Source organism: Nicotiana sylvestris, chromosome 2 (genome assembly GCF_000393655.2).
Source record: "Nicotiana sylvestris chromosome 2, ASM39365v2, whole genome shotgun sequence".
In the NCBI taxonomy this organism is placed as follows: domain Eukaryota; kingdom Viridiplantae; phylum Streptophyta; class Magnoliopsida; order Solanales; family Solanaceae; genus Nicotiana; species Nicotiana sylvestris.
In genome coordinates this window covers 104,210,129-104,218,295 of record NC_091058.1, presented here as the reverse complement: position 1 = coordinate 104,218,295, position 8,167 = coordinate 104,210,129, and positions in this window count along the sequence as shown.

Below are 8,167 nucleotides of genomic sequence, written 5' to 3'. Positions count from 1 at the left end.
ATCGAGCACCTTTGTCACCATCCCCGATACATGAACTATAGGTCTATGGGGAAGAACCGCATCGAAGAATTTGGTACATGAGTGATAGGATTTGAAGGCCGGAAGGGGTCAAAGATTGGATATCCAGCCTTCGTTGTAGAACCGCGGATCAGATACAGTGGACATTGGGTTGGCTTCCCGTTGATGAGATTGTTTACATGCCCGCCACCGGTCCCTACTTCCTTCTAATGGGTCTCCAAAGTATCCACCCCTATACCCCGTACCGGGTTTTGAGACAACTTGGGAGATCCCAGACAGTTCCTAGAGATGAAGATCTTAGTACTTATGTAGTCAAGATCTGCTTCAATGGCCAATTTCCCGAAGAAGTGGTTTCCCAAATTTGGAGCGAATGCTAGTATTTGGGGGCAAACACCCGAGTACGTGATTTGTCCAGGGGCGAGACATTATCTGGTTATGTCGCTTGGTATGGAAAGAGTCACGACGAATGATGAATCTGAAAGTCCGACTCAAAGGCCTCATATCCAAGAATTTGTCAACGCGTCGCAGGAACAATGGGCTTGGTTAGCCAAAGAGAATGACTACCGAACTACCATAACCAAACTAGAAGATCAAATCAGAAACATCAAATTTGATGGTAGTTTGTAGGCCTCTATGGATGAAGGAGAAATTAAGAGATTGGCTCGGGAAAACGAAGCCCTCCGAGCTTAGATTCAGAAGATGAAAATAGCCGATGAGACCCCGGTAAGAAGCGAAAAAGACGAAAAACTCATAAGCAATCTGAGGCGAAAAGTGCATGATTATGGGTTTGATTTGGCAAAGGTGGAGGATGAATTGGCAAAAGCCCAGGCAAAGTTGGAAAAGAGTGTAGAAGAGCGGATAGGGTTTGTTCAACAAATAAAGCAAAAGTATGACAGAGGAGTCACAATCTTAAAGAAAAAGCTGACTACTCTTGAAAATGAAATGGTCCAGCAAACAAAGGATTTCAAATCGGAAAGATAGCATTGCTATACATTGATTTCTCGATTGGAAGAAGACATACAACAATTGCAAGACCAAAACCATACGGCCACGCAGGTGTTGGAGGCCTGGTCTCAGCAAATTGGACGCCTGCTTCAAAAAAAGGGTGTCATTAGAATGAGGATTAAAGAAATTGTTGATTATGTTGTACTGAAGTGCCATGAATGCGAAGATATGACCAGGTCCATGTTCTTTGCTGTTGTGATGACCTTTATCCGTCAGGTGATTGCTAATTTAGAGTACCTTCAAGAAGAGATTGCATGCAGGCTCGCATCGAGACCGACGATGTCCCACGGGCCCCCGGAGTAGCATTGGAGGCTCTTATGTATTCTTGACCTTTTTGGTTTTGAGTTTGTATGCTATTTTTTCGAGTCTGTTGGTCTTTTTCAAGGCTGTTTGTTTTTCTGTTTTGAGTATGTATGTTTTTTATTTAATTGTCAGTATTTCCAAGCCTTTGTAATAGAAAAACCCAAAAAGATTTTATTTAGTGAAATATTGAAAAAACCTAAAAAATTCTTTTCTTTTATTTTGCATTTATTCCCTGAACTACATAATGATCTGATTCATGCGGCATCGTGATACATAGGCAATTCCCATCAGATTCGATCATAGCCATAGACAATTTGAGTGAAAAATAAACCGACAAAGAAAAAAAAAGAAAAGAGAAAAAATTGAGTGGAAAAGAAAGAAAAGAGTGAAAAATAAAAGAGCGAAAACAGCAAAAGGAAACAAAAGCAGGATTCAAAATTTGAGAAAAGAGATAGTAAAGCCAGGATGAAACACACAGCGGTTGCAAAAATATTTAGAAACATTTAATTGTTCAGGTGCATTGCATCCCCAATATGTGATTCCCTATCTGTTAAATATCTCAAACTGATAAGGTGGTTTGTGTATGCAAAATATTAGACAGGTCCTGTTTGGTTGTTGGTTTTGTGGTAATCTGGCTTCCCATCCTTACTTCACAAGATCCAAAGGCAGTGTTCCTATGGCCTCCGAAAGACATCTACCAATTATTGATCCCGAGGATAGCCTGGTATAAGCTATTCCATAGCCAGAGTCAGCAGTCGCTGAAGAAAACAGGAGGTTGCGCGTCCGTATGTTGGAGATGTGGGATGCTTGGTCCAACGGCGAAGAACCACCCAGTATAATCCCCGGATTTCCCTAACTGCTCCCCAGGACGAGTGAAACCACCAACGTCCCCATCCCTATGACCAACCCATTCGTCCCGTTTGGGAACCCTACTATATAAGCCAATTTTACTGGTATGCCTTTTGAGGTTCTCCCCCAGGCACCGTTTCCAAGAGTACCTTCTACAGCATTCATCGCACCACCAATCTCTACTACGACACAACCAATAGTGCTCAGGCCATGCTTCGATCCTTCACCTTTCACTTTTCAAGGCCCACAATTTCAGTTAGACACGGCTCATGTTATCCCAAACTCTTACCCTCAGCACCCGCAATATGAGTCTCCCATGGGACAAGAAAGAACAGTAAGAAACCCTGAGCAGGAAGAAATGGCTCGAAAGATGAGAAGCCTAGAAAAAAGTTTGAAGAGCATGCAAGTCCTGAGTGCCAAAAGAGTGTCTCGTACTCAGACCTATGCATGTTTCCCCATGTTCACTTGCCAGTTGTCTTAAAATGCCAAAGTTTTAAAAGTATGATGGGCACGGGGACCTGGTCGCTCATCTGAAACGATATTGTAACCAGCTAAGGGGTGCTGGTGGAAAAGAAGAATCATTGATGGCTTATTTCGGGGAAAGCTTGAATGGAATCGCTCTAGAATGGTACATGGACCAGGAAATCTCCCACTAGCACATATGGGACGATTTGGCCCGCGATTTCACTAGACAGTTTCAATATAATGTTGACATAGCTCCAGACATGAATTCCTTGTCCAGCTTGAAGAAGAAAACCACTGAGAGCTTTCGCGAATATGCAATTAAATGGCGGGAGTAGGCTGCCAGGGTAAAGCCTCCCATGGATGAAACTGAGATGGTTACGGTCTTCTTACAAGCCCAGGAGGATGATTACTTTTAGAACATGATGTCCGCCATGGGCAAAACCTTTTGCAGAAGCAATAAAAATTGGAGAAATGGTGGAAAATGGTCTGAAACTAGCCGAATATTAAGCCAATCGGCTTTGAGAGCCACTTCCCAAGCTATCCAAAAGGGTTCGGGGGGTTTGGCCAATCAAAAGAAGAGGGAGGAAGGAGCCATGATGGCTTCAAGTTCAAAAGGGTCTCGTCGATCAGATGATCACTCCTACATAACGCCCAGAACCCCACAACACTACTATCCCTCCAAGATGTAGTGTATGTCGTGGCACCGCCTCCATATACGGCAATGAATGACCAACCCTATACACGACCACGGCAGCACTACAACCAAAACCGAGCTCCACCTCCCAGAAACAACCATCCTCACCAAGCTCCATATAACCCCCCGTCCATCACAAGATAACTACCAACCTAATCCATGCCCTCGTGAGCCTCCTAGGAGAAACAACTTCACTCCTATTAGGGAATCATACTCTAGCTTGTTTTTGAAGTTAATCCATATGGGTCTATTGCAACATGTACCCCCAAACAGGAAAATTCCTGAATCCCCACCATACCGACCTAGTACCAGGTGTGCCTTCCATTCGGGAGCAGAGGGTCATGATACAGAGGACTGTTGGATCCTGAAGAGAGCAGTTGAAAGTTTAATAGAATAAAAATGAGTGGTGCTGAGGGCCGAGGAAGTCCCTAATGTGACTAACAATCCATTATTGGCTCACAACAATGGGCCAGTCATTGGAATGATTTGTGATGATAAAGAGTTGGACCCAGCCTTAAAAATTATCATGCCATTGCCGATTTAGAGGCAAGACCTAAAGCGGTGGCAAAACAAGCCAGAAATTAGAAGAAATTCACTCCAAACCCTCAAGTTGTAGAAAAAGCTGTAGAAACAAAAACTGGGGCAGCACCTGCCAAGGATGCAATTCTCTATGTTCCTAGGGCTCTAAGGAAAGAACAACTCATGTCAAACACTCCCAAAAGATTTGAGAAAAGGAAAGCCACGCTGAATGTGCCAAAGTTATATGTGCCAAAAGGGACTTTTGTGGCATAGGGGCCAGTAATTCCACCAAGGCTGACTGAGCCTGTGGTTATCAGCCGCGCACCACAGAGCCCTATGAGAGACCCCACAACTATCCCCTGAAATTATAATAAAATAGTTGTTACTTAGAAGGGGAAAGAGATTATGGGAGAGGTCAATGAAATGAACCAATCTGGGAAGTACCACAATACGGAAGAGTTAAAGAAATCAAAACTGAACAAGGAGAAACATTTTCCACCCAAGAAGCCTGTGACCGCTGAAGAAGCAGAAGAGTTCTTCCAAAAAATGAAAACTTCGAAATATGCCATAGCTGACCAACTCCGGAAGACTCATTCCCAGATCTCGCTTTTATCTCTACTGTTGAGCTCGAATGAACATCATAAGGTACTCTTGAAAATATTGAACGAGGCATATGTCCCGATTGAAACTTCAGTTGAACAATTGGAGAGAATGGCTCAACGATTCTTCGAAGTTAACAGGATTTCATTCAGCCGCGATGATTTGTCCCCAGAGGGAGCCGCCCACAACAAAGCCCTTCACTTGACCATCAAATGTGAAGGTCATGCTAGATGGTGGGTTCGGGGTCGACATTTGCCCTCTCTCAACGCTTTAAAGGATGGAAATTGGAACATAAAGAATTCGACCAAACAATGTTTGTGTGCGCGTTTTTGATGGTGTCAAGCGAGACACAATAGGGGAAATCGATTTGATTTTGACCATTGGCCCCGTGGATTTCGAAGTGACTTTCCAGGTTCTGGACATGGATACATCATATAATGTTCTCCTAAGAAGACCATGGATTCACGCTGCAGGAGCTGTGCCCTTCAGTCTCCATCAAATGGTCAAATTTGAGTATGAAAACTAGGAAATTGTTGTCCATAGGGAGGATGAATAGTCCATTTATAGGGACCCTTCAGTCCCGTGTCTAAGCTAGAGAAGGAAGTGAGCACATTGTCTACCAAGCTTTAGAAATTGTGGTCGCCGACCAATGCGAAGAAGGGGACTCGTTCCCTCAACCTTGCTTATCTAATGCCTCGGTCATGGTCGCCATTGAAATGATTAGACATGGGTGCAAGCCCGGAAAGGGGATCGGGGTATCTCTACAAGGCATCACAAGCCCATCACTTCAACCGCCAATGAGAAGTTCTTCGGTGTAGGTTTCCAAGCTATATGTGTCGACAGAAAATGGGCTGATAAGCACAAAGAAAATAGGTGGGTCCTTCCCCAGCCTGTTCCACACCTTGCCCGTTCATTTGTCAAACCCAAATATGCGAAAAAAGAGGAAGAAGAGGCCTTCACGGCCAAAGATATTGAGGATATTTGGGAAGCTAGGAAACAAATGTTGTACGAGTTCACATGGTCCAGCCGGGGGAAGTCACGAGCACTGTTGAGGTGTTGTACATGGGACCAAATGCCAGGCTTCAGAATTGGAAATCCCTGTCCGGTGGGAATCCCGATAGTTCAGTCTTGCCATCTTTTCTACATTACGAGTTATTTCAGGGTGTAACTCGAATGTTTTTACTTTATTGTTTTTTTATTTCAATGTAAACTCTCATATCTTCAATTTAATGAAATGAAATCAATATTTCATCGTCAATGGATGTCTCCTTTTTCTTTATTCTGATTTTGCTATTTTTCTTATCTTTTTCTTTTCAATTCTAATAATGCAGACTTAAATAACATGACATGCTTGCGGACTTCATGCCCAGATCCTAAAACACTATCTAATTGTAAAATAATGAATCAAGAGCCAGAATATGATGAAGATGAGGCTTTTAGGGAAATAAATCGAGAATTAGACCAATTTGAGAATAAGCCTAAGCCAAACTTAAATGAAACCGAGCCTGTTAATTTGGGTAGTCCAGAAGAGGTCCGAGAAACCATGATAAGCATTTACGCCGATGAAAGAACTAGACATGCATTGATCTAACTTTTGTTTGAATTCAAAGATGTGTTTGCATGGTCCTATGATGATATGCCATGGTTGAGTGTTGATTTGGTGGTACATAAATTGCCAACTTATCCCGGCTATCCACCCATCCAACAAAAGCCGAGAAATTTCAAAACGGACATCAGTGATAAGATCAAAGAAGAAGTCACCAAACAATTGAAAGCTGGTGTGATCCGAGTGGTCCGATACACCACATGGTTGGCTAATATAGTTCCAGTGCTGAAGAAAGATGGGAAAACCCGAGTGTGTGTTGATTATCGAGATTTGAACAAAGCAAGCCCCAAGGACAACTTCACATTGCCAAACATCCACATTCTTGTTGACAACTGTGCCAAATATGAGATACAGTCTTTCGTGGATTGTTATGCTGGATATCACCAGGTTCTGATGGATGAAGAAGATGCAGAAAAGACGATTTTCACCACACCTTGGGGCACTTACTATTACAGGGTCATCCCATTTGGCCTGAAGAATACCGGGGCAACCTACATGAGAGCCATGACTGCCATCTTCTACGACATGATGCACTAGGAAATTGAGGTGTATGTGGATGATGTGATCATTAAATCCAGAACGCATGAAGGCCATGTGCGAGATCTGAGAAAGTTCTTTGAGAGTCTGCGCAGGTATGATTTTAAATTGAATCCAGCTAAATGTGCATTTGGAGTTCCATCTGGGAAACTTCTGGGGTTTATAGTCAGCCAGAGGGGCATCGAGTTATATCCAACAAAGAAAAGTCTATTCGGGATTTGCCACCTCTAAAAACCAACAAAAAGAGGTCATAAGTCTGCTAAGAAGATTGAATTACATCAGCAGGTTCATTGTTCAACTTACTACCACATGTGAGCCCATATTTAAGTTGCTGAAGAAAGATGCGGCGATCAAATGGACAGATGAATGTCAAGAAACTTTTGATAAAATCAAAGAATATCTGTCAAATCCACCAGTACTGGTTCCGCATGAGCCAAGAAGACCTTTGTTCTTGTACCTAACAGTCTTGGAAAATTCTTTCAGTTGTGTCCTCAGGCAACGTGATATGGCCAGGAAGAGAGAGCAAGCCATATACTATATGAGCAAGAAGTTCACCAGTTATGAAGCCAAGTATACTTTGTTAGAAAGAACTTGCTGCGCCCTAACTTGGATCCCCCAGAAGCTCAGACATTATATTTTGGCCTACACCACATATCTCATAACCAGAATGGATCCTCATACATATTCCAGAAACCAATGCCTACGGGAAGGATAGCAAAATGGCAAATCCTGCTCACTGAGTTCGACATAATTTATGTCACCCGCACAGCAATGAAAGCCCAAGCCTTGGCTGATCATCTAGCTGAGAACCCGGTTGATGATGAATATCAACCCCTAAGCACTTATTTCCCAAACGAGGAAGTAAATTCAGTTGAAGTAATTCCAAAGGACACCATTGCTTGGAAAATGTTCTTTGATGGAGCTGTAAATGCAAAAGGTGTCGAGATTGGAGCAATTCTGATTTCGCCCACCGGTCCACATTATCCGGCCACAGCCCGGCTTCGGCTCTTCTGTACGAACAACACGACCGAGTAGGAAGCTTGCATCATGGGCATGAACATGGCAGTCAGATGTAGATGAATTGTTAATCATGGGAGATTCTGATTTGATCATTCGACAAACACAAGGTGAACGGGAAACTAGAGACATCAAGCTTAACCCATACAAGAAACATGTGGAAGATATCAGCAAACGGTTCAAGTCCGTCGAGTTCAAGTATATTCCTCGATTCCACAATGAGTTACCTGATGCATTAGCTACTTTGGCCTCAATGCTACCATATCTAGGCAATGTCCATATTGACCCGCTGGAAATCTAAATTCAAGAAAGGCACGGTTATTGTAATGCAATTGAAATAGAATAGGATGTTCAACCATGGTATTATGATATCAAAAGGTTTTTAAAAACAAAGGAATATCCCCAGCAGGCCAATGGAGATCAAAAGAGAACTATCAGAAGGCTTGCTAGTGGTTTCTTTTTGAGCGGAGAGGTCTTGTATAAAAGAACTCCATATTTGAATCTTTTGAGGTGCATAGATACCCCGGAAGCTGAAAAGATCATGAATGAAGTGC